The 19,653-nt window shown below is 46.0% G+C and overlaps 2 protein-coding genes across 3 annotated transcripts in view; both read right to left on the reverse strand.

The window, feature by feature from the left end:
• The window catches only part of LYPD6B (LY6/PLAUR domain containing 6B), a 214,628-nt gene extending 208,295 nt beyond the window's left edge, over positions 1–6,333 (reverse strand). For both annotated transcript variants that reach the window (XR_011246547.1, XM_060016832.1), the window contains exon 1: positions 6,265–6,333. The gene's annotated coding sequence lies outside the window, so the exon portion shown is untranslated. The remainder of the gene's footprint in view (positions 1–6,264) is intronic.
• Positions 6,334–15,715: 9,382 nt separating this feature from the next.
• KIF5C (kinesin family member 5C) overlaps positions 15,716–19,653 on the reverse strand; it is a 166,819-nt gene continuing 162,881 nt past the window's right edge. The window contains exon 26 of the mRNA XM_060016836.1: positions 15,716–19,585. The gene's annotated coding sequence lies outside the window, so the exon portion shown is untranslated. The remainder of the gene's footprint in view (positions 19,586–19,653) is intronic.

Genomic DNA, 19,653 nt, shown 5'->3' on the forward strand with positions numbered 1-19,653 from the left:
AATAAATGCTGGAGAGGGTGTGGTTAAAAGGGAACCCTCTTGCACTGCTGGTGGGAATGTAAATTGATACAGCCACTATGGAGAACAGTATGGAGGTTCCTTAAAAAACTACAAACAGAACTACCATACGACCCAGCAGTCCCACTACTGGGCATATACCCTGAGAAAACAAGAATTCAGAAACAGTCATGTACCACAATGTTCATTGCAGCTCTATTTACAATAGCCAGGACATGGAAGCAACCTAAGGGTCCATCAACAGATGAATGAATAAAGAAGATGTGGCACATGTATACCATGGAATATTACTCAGCCATAAAAAGAAACGAAACTGAGTTATTTGTAGTAAGGTGGATGTATCTAGAGTCTGTCATACAGAGTGAAGTAAATCAGAAAGAGAAATACAAATACTGTATGCTAACACATATATATGGAATCTAAAAAAAATGGTTATGAAAAACCTAGGTACAGGACGGGAATAAAGATGCAAACCTACTAGAGAATGGACTTGAGGACACGGCAGGGGGTGGGGGAAGGGTAAGCTGGGACAAAGTGAGAGAGTGGCATGGACATATATACACTACTAAATATAAAATCGATAGCTAGTGGGAAGCAGCTGCATAGCACAGGGAGATCAGCTCGGTGCTTTGAGACCACCTAGAGGGGTGGGATAGGGAGGGTGGGAGGGAGGGAGACTCAAGAGGGAAGAGATATGGGGATATATGTATAGCTGATTCACTTTATTATAAAACAGAAACTAACACACCATTGTAAAGCAATTATACTCCAATAAAGGTGTTAAAAAAATAAAAATGCATCCCATTGGAAAGGAAGAAATAAAGCTGTCTTTATTCACAGATGACATGACTACGTAGAAAATTCCGAAGAATCTATAAATAAACCTCCTAGAACAATAATTGACTTTAGCAAGGTAACAGAATACAATGTCAATATACAAAAATCAATTGTATTTCTATATACGAGCAACAATAGCAACCCCCATAATGAAATACTTAAGTATAAATCTAACAAAACATGTAGAAGATCTATACCCTGAAAACAAATGCTGATAGAAAAATGAAAACAGAATTAAAGAGATAAGCCATATTGTGTTCATGGATTGGAATACTCAGTATTGTAAAGATGTCAATTCTTCCTAAACAAATCTATAGATTCAATGCAATCCATTCAAAATCCCAGCAGAATTTTTCACAGATACTGACAAGCTGACTCTACAACTTATATCAAAAGGCAAAGGAACTAGGAGAGCCATAACGAGTTTGAAAAGGAATAAAATTGGGAGATTTATACTACTTGCTTTCAAAATTTATTATAAAGTCACAGTATCAAGAGAGTGTAGTGTTGGCATAAAGTAGGCCTCTAGATCAATGGAATAAAATTGAGAATCCAAAAATAAACCCTTACAATTATGGCCAATTGATTTTCAACAAAAATGTCAAGATAAATCAACAGGGAAAGGATAGTCTTCTCAACAAATGGTGCTGAAACAACTGGAATTCCACATACCAAAAAAAAAAATCCTTGACTCAGAGTTTACACCTTACATAAGAATTAACCCAAAATGAATCATAAACCTAAGTGTAAAACATAGAACTATGAAACTTCTCGAAGAAAATGTAGAAAAATGTCAAGACTTTTAATTAGGCAAAGAATTCTTAGGTACAACAACAAAATTCTGATCCATAAGTAGATTGATAAATTGGTTTACCAAAGTTAAAAAACTTTTGCCCTGAGAAAGACACTGCTATGGGAATAAAAAGATAAGGCACAGACTGAGAACTGATTTGAAAATCATATTTCTGACACAGGACATATATCCAGGTTATGTAAAGAGCTGTCAAAACTCAACAATAAGAAAACAACCCAATAAAAATAGGTAATCAAAATTACCTTTGTGTAACCCATCTATGCTGTAAATTTTTATTTGAAATTTATGTATTTTTCCCAGCCACTTATGAGTCCAAACTCACCTTCTCACCAATTTTTTATTTATACCATATTATTTTGACTGTGGAATCAGGCTTTTGATCTCTGTGAACCTTTGGTGCACTTTGTGCTGACCTAAAGAAATACTACTAGTAGTTTTCTTTGAACTCAGACTATTTTTTCCTATCAAATAAAACTGGCTCTTCACACATACCCAAATAAGTTATAAACTTCTGAGACATCAAAACTTTACGCTGTCACCTTTTAAATAATGAACCATGAGCATGAATCACCACATTTTTAATCACCATACTTCCTTCTTCCCCTGCTACCAAATCTAAACAATTCTGGAAAACAATGATGAAAGAAATGACCCTTATTTTCCCTTTGCTCATTTTTCTTCATTTATTTCTCATCACCTGGTACCATGTTTTGTAAGTCATTGTAAATCACGTTTGGTAACAATGTGAGGGACAGTAGAACAAACAAACCAAGAGATTCCACATGAAAGAGATTCTTTAAGATCAAGTTATTTAATATGTGATCCTCTTCCTCCAAGGGAACGCCTTTTTTGGCCAGTACCATACCTGCTTAGGCCATATTTCTCTGCTGGAAACCAGAGACAGACTAAACCTTGATGATTTCTAGCACTATGCCCAGACTGTTTCCAACTACTGCAGGCTTCTCTTAACCTGCCTTATTTTTCATTATAGTACTTCTCATCACCTGACATAGGAGACAAAACATAAATAGGTCCCCTTCCAGTAGACTGTAAGCTCCATGAGAACAGAGATTTTAACGTTCTTATATATTCCTTTCAACCCCAGGGCAGTGTCCGCCATCCAGTAGGTGTTCAATAAACATTTGTGAATTAATGACTGCCCAAGGCAATTCTCTACCTCATTCCCTCACGCTCTGCCTGGGCAGCCCTGGGCAGGGCTGTTGAGGGAAACAACAAGATATGTTGGCATCCTCTCCCTCCTTTCTTCCAGGATTAGTGACTAGATCTTTCTGCCAATTTCTGTGCTAATTAGACACTGAGGATGGAGGAATATGAGAAGTAGTATCCTGGTTGCCCAATCTAACACCAAATGCCCACCCATGTCCACCACATCAAATGGAAACAAAAGGCAGCTCTCACTTCATACTTCAAATGAAAACAGGCTAAACGCTTTAAAAGCAGTAGACAGTGGAGGCTGGTTCCCTACTGAACACGATTATATAGTATTCACCCGCTAGACTATCATCAGGAGAACTGTTTTCTAGTCCAGGATCTACCACTAACTGCATCTTCTCCAAGTCCCAGCCTGTTAGCTTGAAGACAGGTAAGGACTCCGAAACAAAGACATGATTTAGAGCAAATCTTCTCAATAAGGGGCAGGGGAGAAGGTGAAGGGGGCACTGGGGAGTAGGGCACGGCAGAACCAGCTGTGAGGCTTCTTCAAACTGCACACGGCCCCTCCCTAAACTCCTCCACCCTAATTACCTCCACAGAGTGAGCCACTCTTGCTGTTACTATGGGAGTGTGACAGACCCAGAAAAACTTTCCCAGGTTTTGAGTGTAAGCTCTTTGAGGAATGGGACCGAGATTTAGGCTTCTTAGTGATAATTAGAGGGCATCTAACACAGGGTTTTCCTGTCTCTACTGTGCCTCCAACCTCAGCTCCTTCCCTCCCCTCAGACACACCCTACACTTCCCCTACCATCCTGAGCTTCTCCTGCTTCCTGTAAGGCCATGTCTTTCATCATCTGTCACCACCTGCAGGAGACACGGGTGACTGGCTACCTAACCGCCCGACAGGCAAGGCAGTCTCGCTTTCTGCCTTGCTAACAGAATTCCGATTTTCAGATAGGGGCACCAACGTGCTCAGGGAAGGTGACCCCTCCCCCAGCTCCAGAACACGGCTGGGCCACGACAATCACAGCCACCCTCTCCTCCTTTGCCAGTGACTGGCTCATCACGGGCGTATGACCATTCTGGCCAGTGACACAGGGAACCTCTGAGAAATTCTGACCTTTGTTATCTAGAGAATCACTGAGAAGCAAGCCGTCTCCCTCCCTTTTTGCTCTACATGTTATCACGTGAAGGCGTGATGGAGCTCCAGTCACCCTGTGGCAGGGCAGGGAAAACCCAGAGAATCTTCAAGAAGCCAACCCAGAACTGTGGCCACTTTGAACCACCTACCTCTAGACTTCTTAAGCAAGACAGTAAAGTAACCTAACTAGTGTTACTTACAACAGAAAGTACCCTACCACACCACACCGCTTGGCCTGGGAAGTCCCTGCAACTTTTCCTCCTACTATCCCCTACTATCTCCAATTTAGAGCTCAAGTACAGTTTCCTTGGGAAGTCTTTGCTTGTCCCCAGACAGTTACACAGTCCCAGACTCTGTTCTCTGCACATCTGCCTCTCCAACTAGACCGTGAGCTTCTCAAAAGCAAACATGTTCACTCTTGGCAGAGGCCCTGGTGTATGCTGGGCATTTATTAAATGCTGAATGAATGAATCAACCAACAAACAAACAACAAAACAAGGAATCAAAAGAGGAACATGCAGGATGCCTTCCTTGCCTGGGATAAGACTTGACAATTAACAGATGGAACATGGCACCCAGGCAGTCTACACTCTACTAAAGACTTCCTTTAGGCGGTGGTGAGCAAAGGCAGAGATAATGCAATGAACAGGTCCTATTTTATCTGCCCAGAAGTCAGACCTCTCATTGGGAACTGTCCCTGCCCAATCCCCAGCACCTGGGGTGGGACTGACTATCACAGTGGCACCTGAGCAAAGTACCCACTGCCATGGTGGAAACCCACTCCCTGTTCACTGAGATGGCTTGGCCCTGCTTTGGTCTAGTGTATCAATAACGTTTGCTATAAGGATAGAGGTGATGGAAGAAGAGAGATCCCTCCTATCCCCCCTCTCTCTAAAGGAACAGATAAGCCTGAGATGCCGTGCTTTTTATCACTCCATACTAAGAACAGTCAACACAGAGGGAAAAAGAGAGAACAAGCCCGGCAACCCTATGTGAGCCCCTGGATCAAGCTATGCCTAAAGCTAAACCCTCAGCCTTTTCATTTATGTGACCCAATCAATTTCTATATTGCATAAAGCAATTTTCAAGTGACCAAACCCAACCCAAAGAAAAGAATTCTGACAAATACAGTCAGTAATGATGAAAGCAAGCCGATAACATCCCTTCTATATTCAGGACCTGTGCACTGTCACCTCTCAAACCGGGCTTCTAGAATGGTGTCAGGAAGTAAAACTGCCTGGAGGAGGCCTAGCCATGAACAAGTTAGAATGGACAAAATACCACCCCCCAAACCACACACCACCACCTTCCCTCCTAAAGGAGGGTACTCTGAGCCTCCTGGATCTCCCTTCTGTTCAGAAAAGAGTGGGGACCTCTGGAAGGCATGAAGTGTTACATTAACACATAGGGAAAAAATGGAGAGAACTTTCATCAAGCAACGTGCTATGGGCTTTATGAACATCGTATAACTTCAGGCCGTTGTAATGATTATAATACCCTTTTTACCTCTGAGCAAACTGAGAATCAGCCAAGTTAAGCAACTTGCTCAAGGTCACACAGCTAGTAACTAGAATTTAAATTCTAGACTTTTTTCACTTTATCACACCGATGGCCAGGGCCTGGGAGATGCAGCGCACCCTCCGCCTCCACCCCAACCCCCGACAGCGCCCCAGGACACACAGACCTGGATGGAGCCTTATAAGCGCAGGCCCCTGGAGTCACAGCAGCCTTGCATACCCAGTTTTTTGGAAGCCCCAGGTAACTAACCCAGGTGTATGTCGGACACTCAACACCAGCAACAAAAGTAAAGCGCCGGGAAGAAGGAGCAGTGACACCTGAGCGGGCCCCTGGGAAGCGCCGCAGAGGGAGAGGCGGGAGCTCGCTCGGGTCTCCCCCGCTGGCCTGAGCCCCCCGCGCAGCTCCGCGCTCTCTGCAGCAGTAGGGCCCCCAGCCTCCCCTCTCCCCACCAGCGCCGCGGACAGAGCGCCTCCGCGCCGTCCGGACCGCTCAGAGACCCACGGAGCCCCAGCCCTGTCCCCGCGCCCGCTCCCGCCCCCAGCTCCAGCCCGGTGCAGAGGGTCGCAGCTGTTCGCCCCCAGGCAGCTACGGGGCCCCGACCCCTCCGCTGTGCCGCGACCCCGGCGCGCTCGCTCCCCCGACGCGCCAGGCAGGCGAGCCCCGCACTGCCCGCCGCAGCCGCTCGGCCCCGCAGGACCCGGGCGCGGAGCCCGCCGTCCCCCGCCGACCGCCGCCCCCCGCCCGCTGTGCCCGCCCGGCTCACCAGCTCCGCCGCGCTCGCCGGGCCTGTCCGCGCGTCCGGCCGGCTCCCTGCTCCCGGCCCCGGTCCCGGCTAGCAGCTCACTAGTGGCTAGCTGGCGTTGGTGCGGCCCCTCCCCGCCCCGAGCCACCTGGGACGCCCGGGAAGGGGGCGGGGCCGAGACAGGTGGGCCCCGCCCGCCGCGAGCAGCCCGTGCCTTGGACTCTTCGGGAATTCTCCGCGGGGTGGAAGGGAGGCCTCGGCGACCGCTTAACAGGAGACACCTGGGACGCCCGGGAAGGGGGCGGGGCCGAGACAGGTGGGCCCCGCCCGCCGCGAGCAGCCCGTGCCTTGGACTCTTCGGGAATTCTCCGCGGGGTGGAAGGGAGGCCCCGGCGGCCGCTTAACAGGAGACACCTGGGACGGTTAGTCCTTGGCTGGCGGCGGGAAGCCAGGGCCCGGCCTGTTTCCACACAGCCTGGCCCGCTGGGGAAGTGGATCGCAGAGCGTGGGAGTCGGACCCCACTGAAGAGGGGAGGCCAGCCCCTTTCTTTGTGGGCTGTAGAAACCAAGAACCGAGACCCTCAGGGTGAAAATGATGGGGACAGGGGCAAGTTAGTTCAGAACTGGAAGAGCTCAGAAAGGCCTTTTCCGACCGTTCCACCCTCCCCCATCCCCACTTTACACACCCCACTTTATTAGGTAACCCAGAATTTTAAGTTCACTGGTTCTGGAATCAGATCATTTAGGTTAAAATCCATTCCCCACTTACAAGGTATGTTCATCTCTCTATGCCCCAGTTTCCTCATCTAAAAAATGAAGATAATACTAGTACATCATAGGAAAAAGGTGGGAGACATAAAAAGAATAACCTACCTTTAGTGAGCAGTTACTTTGTGCTATCCACGATTCCAGGTGCTTAGGTTCTCTTTTGAGTTGACTTTAGAGTAGGAATTCTTCATCAAGGATCACAAACCTTGAAACTGGATTCCGCATTCTGCCTACAGACATTTTTTTCCTGAAGAGAGCATCCACAGCTGTCCTTAGATTTGCAAAAAGCCTTGGGTCTCAAGACTAGTTAGGAATCACTGCCTTCCAGACTTAGCCAACAGTTTTAGAGCTGACAGACTTGTGAGAGATCACACAGGCCAAACATCCTTGAGAATGAAGATCACCGGATGCCTGACCAACATGCAGATCACTGCTCCCGAGAATTCCGATTCTGGAGAGCGGAGTACTTTGGGAATAAGCACTTCAGGTGCAATTCACTGACAGGCGAGCCTAGGAAACCGATCTCATCCAAACTTCTCATTTCTCAGGCGAGGTAACAGGCCTAGGGATCGGTTCACTTGGAATCACCTTCCAGCCCGCACCTGCCACGGAGCCTCCCTTCCAAGTGAAGCCCTCACCCCACCTGAACCAAGGGAAAGAAATGTTTCTCTCTCCACAACGCAGCTTCACACAAGGAGCACTTAGCAAACAAAACAGGCTTCTTTCAAGAAGAAAATAAAATGCGCAGCTACCTCTGGGTTAGCCCTTTAAATCTCAAAGGAGCCTGGACCGTTCTTGCCAGGACTACGGATACCTCCCTCCAGTATCCACGCCCCTCAGCCCGGCCCATCCCCCTCCACATACCCCACCGTATCTAGCTCTACTATTTGAACAGCTGAGGCTATTCAGCTAACACTTTCAAGTGACATCCTACAAAAATGTAGATGTTTTGTTCCACTTCCTAAAGCTACAGGCTAATTAGACCCTGAAACAGAGGACTTCGGTCTGAGGCCATTTCACTGTGTGAGGCCCACAGTGGGAAACACTTCTTCCTAGGCAGATCTTGGCAAGTACTGAGTCTGAAGCAAGAACAGCCCAGGCAGCAGCTGCAGCAAGAGTGGTTGTTTCAGGGATGCCCAAAAATGTCAACCCAAGAATTATCAGGCAAAATCCAGGATATTCCCTTTTTGACTGGTGAGATTCTCTCCGTGCTTACCAAGGGCAGCCAGGGATGCATGTGTGTCTTTGGGGTTTTGGTGTTCACCGCTCACAAAGTCCTGATGCAGCAGAACGTTGAAATAACCTTCCCAAAGTGAGTTGAGCAAACCTCTCCCAAGGCAAGCAGGAAAAATTCCCAAGGTGGCATGCTGTAGCAGTACCATTTCCCTGAGAAGAAGAGTATAAAAAGATGCAGCTGGCCCCCTCAGCCCTGTGCTTGACCCTGAGGATGGGCAGCAAATCAGCTTTTCCGTATTTATCCCTCAGTATTATCTTTTACCCTCACGAGGACTGTGGATCAGTGTGAATTTGCTTGGCTGTCTCAAACACATCAGCCAGGGATGGGCTTGCCCTCTTTTGCTTGGTTTCAGAGCACAGAAGCATGGACTACAAATGCATGGGTCTGCTTACAAAGTTGTTGGCTACAAAAATGCCCAAAGGCCTTTGTTGCTATATTTGTAAATCCAGGAAGAAGCTCTTGGTTATTCCAAATTTACTCTTACTTTCGAAGGCAACACAAACATATTTATCATCTTTTCAATTTGCTAAGTCAATGAGGAACTGAAATACCCGTGTGGAGAAAATTCTGTGTGTAAAATCAGAGTTCTAGTATCATGAACACACCAAGCAAAATCTGCCTCAGGACTTTTGCACTTACTGTTCCTTCTGCTTGGAACTCTCTCCAGATCTTTGCAAGCCTGCCTCCTTCAATCATTCACAGAGGCCTTCCCTGACCACCCAAGCCATGTAGTATCACAGCAGCCTGTTCTGTTTTCTTCATAGCACTTAAATGTACTGAATCATTTTAGAAAGTGTTGGTCACTGGTTTATAATCTGCATCTAAGAAAATGAAGACTTTATCTTGTTTACCACCTCTCCCCAGCTCAAAAATCAAAGCTGAGTACAAAGCAGGTGCTCAAATCTTTGTGGGAATCTTGATGAATGCTCACATTTTTGCAGCAGGTTCTGAGTGCAACACATGGAGATGTCAGCTGCTCCTGTACATTGCTTAGGCCTGGGAATAAGCTCTGGTCTAGGAGTAAAGCAGGATCTCAGCTAAGTCTCTCTGTGCTCCTCAGCAGCCTTGTGACCCTGGGAGAGTTTAGCTTCCTGGTTAAGGTCGTGGGCTCTGTGGACTTCCCTGGCAGTCGAGTGGTTAAGACTCCATGCTCCCAACGCAGGGGACACAGGTTCGATCCCTGGTCGGGTAACTAAGATCCCAAATGCCTCACAGCGTGGCCAAAAAAAATAAAAATAAAAATGAAGAAAAACCCAAAAAGAACATGGCTCTGGAGCAGCTCCACCACTTCCTAGCTCTGTGATGTTGGACAACTCACTTCACCTGTCCACACCTCACCACATCTGCCTCTGGGGAGAATAAGAGCAGCACCTCATCCATCGCTGGTGAAGAGATTCCATGATGCACATGCAGGACAGGCTATCACCGTGAGCCAGGCATGGTGCCAAGTGCTTCACACAGGTTAGGTAACTCGTGCGAGGCACTCAGGTAACCCAGGGAAGAGTGGGAGCTACTGGAACTCTGGTCCAGAAGCTGCTGAAGTTCACTCTTTTTTTCTTTCTTTTTTTTTTTTTTTTGCGGTACACGGGCCTCTCACTGTTGTGGCCTCTCCCGTTGCGGAGCACAGGCTCCGGACACGCAGGCTCAGCGGCCATGGCTCACGGGCCCAGCCTCTCCGCGGCATGTGGGATCTTCCCGGACCGGGGCACGAACCCGTGTCCTCTGCATTGGCAGACGGACCCTCAACCACTGCGCTACCAGGGAAGCACTGCTGAAGTCCACTCTTGATCACCAGGGTCCTCGTACATAGTACAAACACAACAAATGACTGTGGCAAAACATTTCCACACAACTGACCTCAAGCCAGGCTTGACCTCATGTCAGAGAGGCGTCCGCTGCCATCAGAGTGGTTGTGACTAGCTTCGTCTTTGCGGGCCAGCGGTTGGTGCAGCAGAGTGAACCCTGAGTAGAGTGAGGGGCTTTGGGCTCGGGCTCTCCAAGTGTGAGGTGAGGGGAGTCATGTAACCTCTCTGGGTAGAGCCAAATGTGTCCCAACGTCCTTCATAGGCTTCTCTTCCACTCTATTAGTGGTGGATCTGTATTTCTTCCAAGAACAGCCCAACTTTTTGGCCCAATATAGTGAAGTGTAATCCACTTTAAAAGGCACTAACAACAAGGTCCTAATGTATAGCACGGGGCAACTATACTCAGTATCCTGTGATAAACCATAATGGAAAGGAATATAAAAAAAGAATGTCTATATGTGTATAACTGAGTCACTTTGCTGTAAGCAGAGATGGGCACTACACTGGAAATCAGCTATACTTCAATTTTTTAAAAAGGCACTTCATTTACAACAGCTCACAGGGAAAATTGGGAATGGCAGAAACTTTTTTTTTTTTACATAAATTTATTTATTTATTTATTTTTGGCTGCGTTGGGTCTTTGTTGCTGCGCACGGGCTTTCTCTAGTTGTGACGAGCAGGGGCTGCTCTTTCATTGCGGTGCGCAGGCTTCTCGTTGCAGTGGCTTCTCTCGTTGAGGAGCATGGGCTGTAGGCACGTGGGCTTCAGTAGTCGTGGCACACAGCCTCAGTAGTTGTGGCTCACGGGGTTAGTTGCTCCGCGGCATGTGGGATCTTCGCGGACCAGGGCTCGAACCCGTGTCCCCTGCATTGGCATGCAGAGGACTGAAATAGAAAGGAATCGGAGCTCTAGAGCCCAAACAAACCACGTGACCTCGGACAAGTTACTTGAACTCTGGGGATTTTGGTTTTCTCCTGGGTGTAAGGTCTGCAAGGAGGTGGGTATAAAGCAGAGGCCTTGGCCACAGCCCTCTCCTGTTTATAAGCGGCAGGCCACACACAGAGAGCAGACCTGGCCTGCACTCTGCAGTCAGTTCCTGCCTCTAGTGCATGTGGTGGCAGGAGGGGAGCTTTCGGATCCCAGGCACTTTCTAGTAGAGGGAGCAGACAGCTTGTTTCCAGATGCTGAGTGTGCTTTTGTGTTCCGGCTTGGCTAAATGACTCCTTGAGCATCCCTGAGCTCACCTTGGGGGACTTGTTAAGCTCCTACAAAGATGCTGCTGGGCTGTAGGCTCTCAGCACTAGCTGTAATTATTGGGAATCTGAATAGACTTGATTCATGACTAGCGTCAGGGCATTGAGTGGGGAGCATTTGCGGGAGCCCTCAGTATGAACAGCCACCAGGCACAGAGGTGGAAACTAGCCCTAAACACTGCTCACTGCAGTTCTCAGGAGGGAGCATTTTCTCTCCCCATGAAACAGCCTAAGAGCAGACTTTCCCCCAAAGAAGAGGGTGGAGCAGTGGGAAGAGGGAGGACCCTAAATGGAGAGAAATTCCATTTCACTGGTAGAATTAGATGACTCCTGGGGTCTCCTCACAGCCTTCTCTCTTACTCTAAGTATCTGTGATGCTAAATGAAGGTATAGCTGGGGTCCAAGGCAAAAACACCTGCTCCTGGGAAGTATTTGATAATAACTATTAAAAACAAGGCAACAGGGCTTCCCTGGTGGCGCAGTGGTTGAGAGTCCGTCTGCCGATGCAGGGGACACGGGTTCGTGCCCGGTCCGGGAAGATCCCACATGCCGCGGAGCGGCTGGGCCCGTGAGCCATGGCCGCTGAGCCTGCGCGTCCGGAGCCTGTGCTCCGCAACGGGAGAGGCCACAACAGTGAGAGGCCCGCGTACCGCAAAAAACAAAAAAAAAAACAAGGCAACAGGCCCCAAATGGAATCACTTATGCTAAGCCCCATGTCACCAAACCGAGACGAGACTGAATTACAGGTTCGGCTCTCCCAGAAATGGAATCTTAAACCAGGCAATAGGAAATCGCCTGATAGGCGCTGGTTAGGTCATCTGCCTTACAGACCCCTGACATTCCCTAAAGGAAACCAACCTTGCAATAACCAACCTGCTTTTTGCCTCTTTGTTCCTGCCTATAAAAGTCTTTCATTTTGTACAGCTCCTCGGAGCTTCTTTCTAGCTGCTAGATTGGATGCTGCCCAATTCATGAATCACTGAATAAAGCCAAATAAAATCTTTAAGATTTAGTCCGTTGAATTTCATTTTTCAACCTAACAATCCCTTACATTTGAGTAGCACTTTTATAAGATGCTTGCACACAATTTCTCATCTGATCCTAACAACAAACCGAAGGGCGGAGGACAGTGGGCTACAAATCTCCCTAATTCAGGTATGGAGATGAGGTCATCGAGATGCTACACAGGTAAACAACTTGACCACATCCCACAGTTGGTCCATGGGAAGTAAGAAGAGTCAGATCCAGGTCCCAAGTCCATCATTCTTTCCATTTAGGATGACTGAGTAGCATCACTGCTTGATGGCCAGTGCTCCAGGGGTATCTTGCCGCTGTGTACATGTCCCAGAAGGGGGCATTGCAGGGCAGCAAGGACGCCTGGGCTGCTGGTTGGGGTCTGGCTTGCAGGCAGCCAGGTTGCCACTAGCTGAAGGAATTAGCATCCCGTGACCTAGACACACCTACTACCAGCCTGTCCCTCCCAACCCTGCAGTAGCCCATCAGAAGCATCCTCAGACAGGTGAAGCACAGGTAATGGGAGTCTGCAGTAAAGTGGGGGGCTCAGGGCGAACCCCACTTGTGCTGTTCCTGCCCCTTTCTGTAGTTGGACGTGCACATGCATGTGTGGTATGATTGGCATGTTTACTTTTTCTAAAACTTAAAGCACTAAAGTGAGATCCTATTAATCATTATGACAGGGCTGGAGGTTAGGTACGGGGCAGCTATTATCAGCACAGCTCCCTGAGAGTCTTCTCCGAGGCCTCACACAGATCTGGGTGGAATAAGGGAACCCATCCAGTGCCCCCTCAGACTCTCCCTTAGAGCCGGCTCAGCTGGGACAAGAAAACCCTGCTTTATTTTTAGCTTGAGAAACTGAGGAATATAGGTTATACATTTTAAAATGCAAGCAGAGAAAATTAGTGTCCTAAAGAGAAAAAAACGTCAACATGGATAAGTGAAATTCTTACTACACACAGTTTGAAACCCTGACACAAGTGACTGCTGCACTTTCTAAGTGTCCACTATGTACGAAAAAGATTCTAAGCACTGCGCTCCTGCAGGCAGCCTTCCTCCAGAAGCCCTGCAGTTGTATGTTGTCAGGCCCCCCCCGCTGTGAGGCATCTCTTATTATTTCGATGATTCTTCCCTAGATGCTTTTGATTGCTTAAAGTAATTCAAAAAACAAGGTCTCGGATTCCTATGAAAGGAGAAAACACAGAGAAGTTGCAAAGGAAGAACACTTTGTATGAATTCTTTACAAAAGGATTTTTGAAGCTGCTTGCTGGTTATCACTATACACACACACACACACACACACACACACACACACACACGCAGCACTGTTCTGAGCAGCAGTGTTACTAGCTGTGGAGAGCACACACCTTAGGACCAGTCTTACCGGGTTTCAATCTTGGCTTCTCCTCCCAGCTGTGAGACCTTGGGCAAGTTAACTAACCTCTCTGCGCCCGTTTACTCCCTGCGAAAGTGGAGATAATGGTGCCTACCTCATGGAGTTATTAGGAGGATTAGATGGACTAATACATGTAAAGCACGTAATACAGTGTCTGGCACACCGCCAGGATAGTCTCTCACCTTAATGCACTGCCTACTGCAGCTTTCCAAGCGTTACGAGGTTCTGGTGCTGGTACACGGCATCGGGAGCAAGTTTGCCAATTTCTCTCATTTCGGGTATACATTCTGAAGGAGTAAAGTATCTTTTCAGGTGAATTTTTTGAAAAGCTATCGTAGGAGAATGATTTGCAGTCTGGTCACGTGGAGGAGCGAGGGTCTGAAGGGTCCCAGAGAGAGGGGCTCCAAACAGAACCTCCTTCAGCGCTGGGGAAGCAAAGCAGGTGGAGGAGTCCAGCCTTTGCATCCATGGTGCATCACAAGTGGAAAGATCCCCAGGGATTACCTGCAAGTCTTTTATTCTGAGCCCAGCTAACCACACAGAAATCGGTGTTTTCTCTGCAGATTGGCTGAAGAACCACCAAACGCCAAAGGGAAAGTAAAAATCCCATGGCTCAGGATGCATTTGTCAAGTGAGCCCACATATTTTCATCTGATGTGTCACCCAACAGATCCCTCCCACTCCTGTTCAATTTATCATGTACATGAGACAAATCACAAGATATAACCTGTCACAAATGCTAGAATTAAACCTGCAAATACACACATCACCGGTAATTGCCTCGGCAGATTATAGCTTCCATTCCACATTCTACCACAGTTGCTCTAGCTCTGTAGTACTTCCAAGGCGTAGCCCGAGCACCGTTCAGAGCTCAATAGAACAGGAAACCTCGGGAAAGGCTCACAGGAACCCGGGGAACAGTGGGTGCTAGTGCAGACCTACTGCACTGCAGAGCTGCTTCTCCTGGAACCTATAGGGTCACTTCTCAGTGATACTGAAATGTGCTTTGTCATCAGGTCCTTTCAAAAGACTGCTTTCCCGTCTTAAATAAACAGGCTTCAGCCTAAATATTCACCCACGATGTTTGAAGTTTTACTACCTAAGTCACCTTTAACAATCTGATATTTGGTAACTGCCTCTTCCAAGTTCTTTGGAGAATAACAAATTCGAGGAGATGGATAAGACATCATAAAAGCACATGATTTGCAGTGTCCTCAACTCCACTTATAAAATCTTTATTCGCATCCATCTTTCCACTTTTAATTGATGCCGGCAGTCTCCTGTCTGGCTCCCATGCAACATTAACCAAACCAAGAACCAGAATGAGGGTGTTTTACATACACAAGGCCGTGCGTGGCCACAGGATTTCAGTGACCTGAGGCAGGGAAGTCTCCTTGCTAAGAGAGCAGATAAAAGTAATCCTGTGTCCCGCCATTTGTTATTCTCCAACGGCTTCACACTCTGGCATCCTCTCACAAGATCTCAGACCTGTACGTTAATAGCAATAATCAGTAAGTTAAACAGGAATACAAACACCCCAACACTTCTCAAAAGATGCCAATAACCTTTCAATATACGCAGAGGTCCAAGGCATTAGTTGGAGAAGGCCAATGAGCTAAAACATATTATTAGAATAAGTGCCTTTCTTGGACAAGAAGAAATTCAGAAATTCAGCTAATACACTGGTCTATTGCACCTTAACTCGATCCTACTTTTTAAAAAGTTAAGACACTTATTGACATAGGCGGCTGTCTTTTCAGTGCTGAAGGAACAAATGTCAGGTTTTCTTGGGTCCTCAATGAAGGAAAAATTTAAATACAGATATTCGAGCAAAGTAAAAGACAGAAAGGTCACGGTTGACCTTGCTCAGGCTTTGAATTCAAGCAGCTGCCCACTGAAATGAACTCCTTCAAGGCCAGAAAAAGGCCCGTCCTCACAACGGCATTGAGGCCTTCAAGGAGCGTGCCTTTAAGATGACTCTAAGAAAAAACAGACCAGCCAAAGTTTAATTCAATTTTATTTTCCACTTTTAGTATTTTTCAAATTATACAACATGCAGTCCGCCAGAATATCCATACATCTTCATTTCAGAACCTAGAAGATCACCAAAATTTTCCACGGGCCAGGGAAGGGTTACTCCAGATCTTCTGTTACATGTACTATATTACAGCATCGTTACTTGATATAAACGGCCCTTCTCCCCCTCACACCACCAAAACAAGTTAGTCCACAATTTTGTTTTAATGAAAGCTACTGTACAGATACACAAAGCCCAGAGAACATACATCTGCAGTACACACGACATACTTTACAAACTAGACATGTATAATTCTACAGAGTGCCCTATCCCCCTTATATCTGCACATGGTGAAAAGTATTTTAAACTGATGGACAATTAGTAAATGTGTAAGCAGAATTCACGGAGCGGTACTGCCTTCGGCTGTTCCCTGACCCTTATTCAATACTTTCTAAAAAGTCTATAAACTGTTATTGTTCAATGAAGGCATTTTAGAGTGGGATGGTTCCTTTAGCTTGCTCACAATATGCGGGTGAGACAATCTATAAGTGAAATCCTCCGGGTCCCCCGCCTCCTGCCCCCTGCCAACAAACAACTTCCCTAATGTGTCATAAAGCCAGAGTCTAAATGTTTTCCACCTTGCTTAAAAAATACACTTCAAAGAGGGGACTGTTAAGAATTTTTATTTGCTTTCGGTTATTCCTCTAGGAAAGGAGAGGTAATAATCCCCCCATGCGTCCTGCTGATGGCTTAGTCTGGCTTTGGATAGGAATATCACGCCCTCATGTGAAGGTAGGGCTTCCAAAAACTCTCTAGGTGCTACATTCTAGACAGACGTTTTTATTTCTTCACTTATCCCAGTATTTCTACGAATTCTAATTTTCTTAATCATATGAAACTATTTCCTTTAATTAAAAGTCTTAATCCACACTTATTTTTCTCCCTACTACCTGCCATTCCACATGGCAAACTGTAAAACGTTGGAAGAGATGACGCATTTAAACAGAATTCTCCAGTTATTGACCAAAACACACTTGGCGTTAATATATTTTAGCCTCTGACCATACATGTTGATATAGCAAACAGCATTCCTCTAATTTAACAAGCCACCATCCTGCAGGGAGACATTATTTTTAGAAATCATCTGGTTATTCCCTTTTAGCATCAAAGAGTAAACTTTCAAGAAGTAGCACGAAATATAAAATGATTCAGAGAGGAGAAACACACACACACAAGCACACACACACTAGCAAAAAGCAGCATACAACCGAAAGTATAATCATAGGCTCAGCCATTCACAAGTGTGGTTTTTACGCCTGGAGTACAAATGTAAAGGAACAATAGCCTAAAAAAGTGAAAACTGCATAAATGTGGCTTTTAACAAAAGAGGCCTACAGAATATGTGGTCCTGATATTACCTTATTAGACAAAGTAATATTAGAGATCCATTTGAATATACCGTATAATCCATTCCCACGATCTGCCTACCTTTCAGTCACAGTGTAGGAAAATTAGTTTAGAGGTCCTATAAAGACTGAAGCTAGGTGAACTGACTGGCTGATCAGCAGCTAGCAGAATTATCTTTAAGAGACATCAAAGCCAACTTTCTCTGTGAATAAAAGGAAACTGAATTTTGTGAGTCCCTTATAGAGATCAAGAAATATGGAACTACAAGCGAATGTTTCTTTTTGAAACATGAAAGGGCCAAACACTTCTTTAGAATTAGAAAAGGGGTGCCCAGGGAAAACTTACTTCGGAAAAAATCTAAAATAATCTGTTAACAAGAGAGCCTGAAGGAAAGAATGCCTAACCTTTGTTCAATTTCCAACTATGGAGTTATTACACAGTTGCATAACAGACAGCAGTGGTATGACAATTTATTATTTGGCGATCCTCTCAAAGGCCGGTTTTAACTTCTAATATAAGAGGCAAACATCTCAACAGCAAGGTTATCATCTATGGCATATGTTATTACCTGATAAGGTTTGCAAAGCCTGCCCTACAAGGATCCTTCTGTCAGACGGCAAATAGCATTGGAGCAGTTATGTTGGGCGAGCATTAGCAACAATGTAAAAAAAATGAGACAGAATTTTTTAAATGTAAATGAATGCAAAATTGTCATTTTTACTAAATAAATACGTCAGTAGAATTCGTCCTCTTCTCTCTACTTACTAGCTGCCCCCCCCAAAAAAAAACCCACACATAAACAAAGTGCAACATTTAACAAATAAATTAAGTCAAAGCAGCTTTGCTTGGTTAGGGAAATTTTATACAAGAAAAGTCTAGAAGTCAATTCAGTCTTTAGTGCTTTATCCACAGACACACAAACGCACAGACACACACAGACAGACAGACACACACACACACACACACACACCTGAACTATCTTTCACCCACCAGCAATGAGAAAGCGCAACGTCTCTTCTGGCAAAATTTCATTCCAGTGGTGACAGCAGCAGGGACAGTACCAGCTCACTCATCCTGGGCTGACACAACCATAGGATGGGTGCTTTCACTGAGACTGGTTTGGTTATCACTGACTTAACCCGCAAACTTATCAAAACAAGTAGTTAACCCTCAAATTTATCAAAACAAGTAGCAGCACACAAGACTAACTTAATTGAATCCTTGTCAGTTTCCCTGAAACTTTACTACTTGGAATCCGATCATTTTAATATGCACAACTGGAAATAAGAGTTGATTCAGCTCTAGATTCATGTATTTGAATAAAACAGTAGCCGAATGTAAAAAATCCGTCCACACCGATTTCTTCTAATTCTGCCTAAGAGGAAACCTATCTATTTGATGCCAAGGAGAGAACTCAACTAAGTGGTCGGCAAGGATGGGTTAATGTAACACATTATTCATGGCAACTTATTCACAGGCACAAAGATATGTCAATTGCTTTCCCCCTAGGGCTTCCTTTTTCAACTGCTGGAATGATCCTGGATTTCGTCAGCAATACCCCCACAAGGCTCAAGATGGTTCCGTAGAGAAAGAGGCCATCCCTGATGCAAGCTCCAGTAGGATGAGGGAAGAGGAAGCAAGGAGGGGGGCAGCCGCATTTCCACTCATCCAACTTTGCAGCATTTTCAACACTTCTGAAGGAATGATGTTCTACCTGGGCTGGCCGAGACTAGTCACTGCAGGTTCAATAGCAAGCAGCTCAGAGGTGAATGCTATCACTTTTCGCATTTACACAGATGTGTCTGAGTGAACAATTTCTACATTGCTACTGTCAGATTGTTTTTCTGCCTCGAAGAAATTTGCTTTGCATTTTAACGGATGCCATACTAAAAGGTGTATTTTACAGATCCAAAGATGCGACCAGGATATTCAAAATGCGTCTTTGGGGTGATTTGTATTGGAAAAGCGTCCAGAATGAAAATTTTGCGCCCTATAGCAGCACTTTTGTGTTCCCTAAAAATATAAAGTAATGTGTTTATTTTACAGGAAACCAGACAGTTGCGGCGGCGAAGCAGAAGCTGCTGCCTCCACGGCACTTGGTTGTTCCCCTCCAGGGAATGGTATTTGCTGGGACGTGGCTGCAGAGAAGGAGTCTCCAAGGACCACCCAGGGACCACCCAATGCCCCGAGCCCAGGGCCACAGCAACAGATCCCAGGAGTAAGTGGATCTTCTGTAATCGCCCCCTTCAGATTTCTCGGGAAGAGAAAAGTCCAAGCACACATCTGTACACAGAAACTCTACACAGCTCAAATATCTGAAACTGGTGTACTGCAGATGGCTGGGGTGAGCAAGTGTAAAAGAAAATGGAAATTGTGTAGGAGGGAAAAAAAGTAAAGGAATTGGTGATTAATGTAGTCCTTGACATGCTACGTGGAGAGTCGTATCTGTTGAAAGAGAACCAAAGAGAGAACACAGGAGTTAGAGAACACAATGGAAATTCACTCCTCAGGAA

Source organism: Delphinus delphis, chromosome 7 (assembly GCF_949987515.2).
Source record: "Delphinus delphis chromosome 7, mDelDel1.2, whole genome shotgun sequence".
Classification (NCBI taxonomy): domain Eukaryota; kingdom Metazoa; phylum Chordata; class Mammalia; order Artiodactyla; family Delphinidae; genus Delphinus; species Delphinus delphis.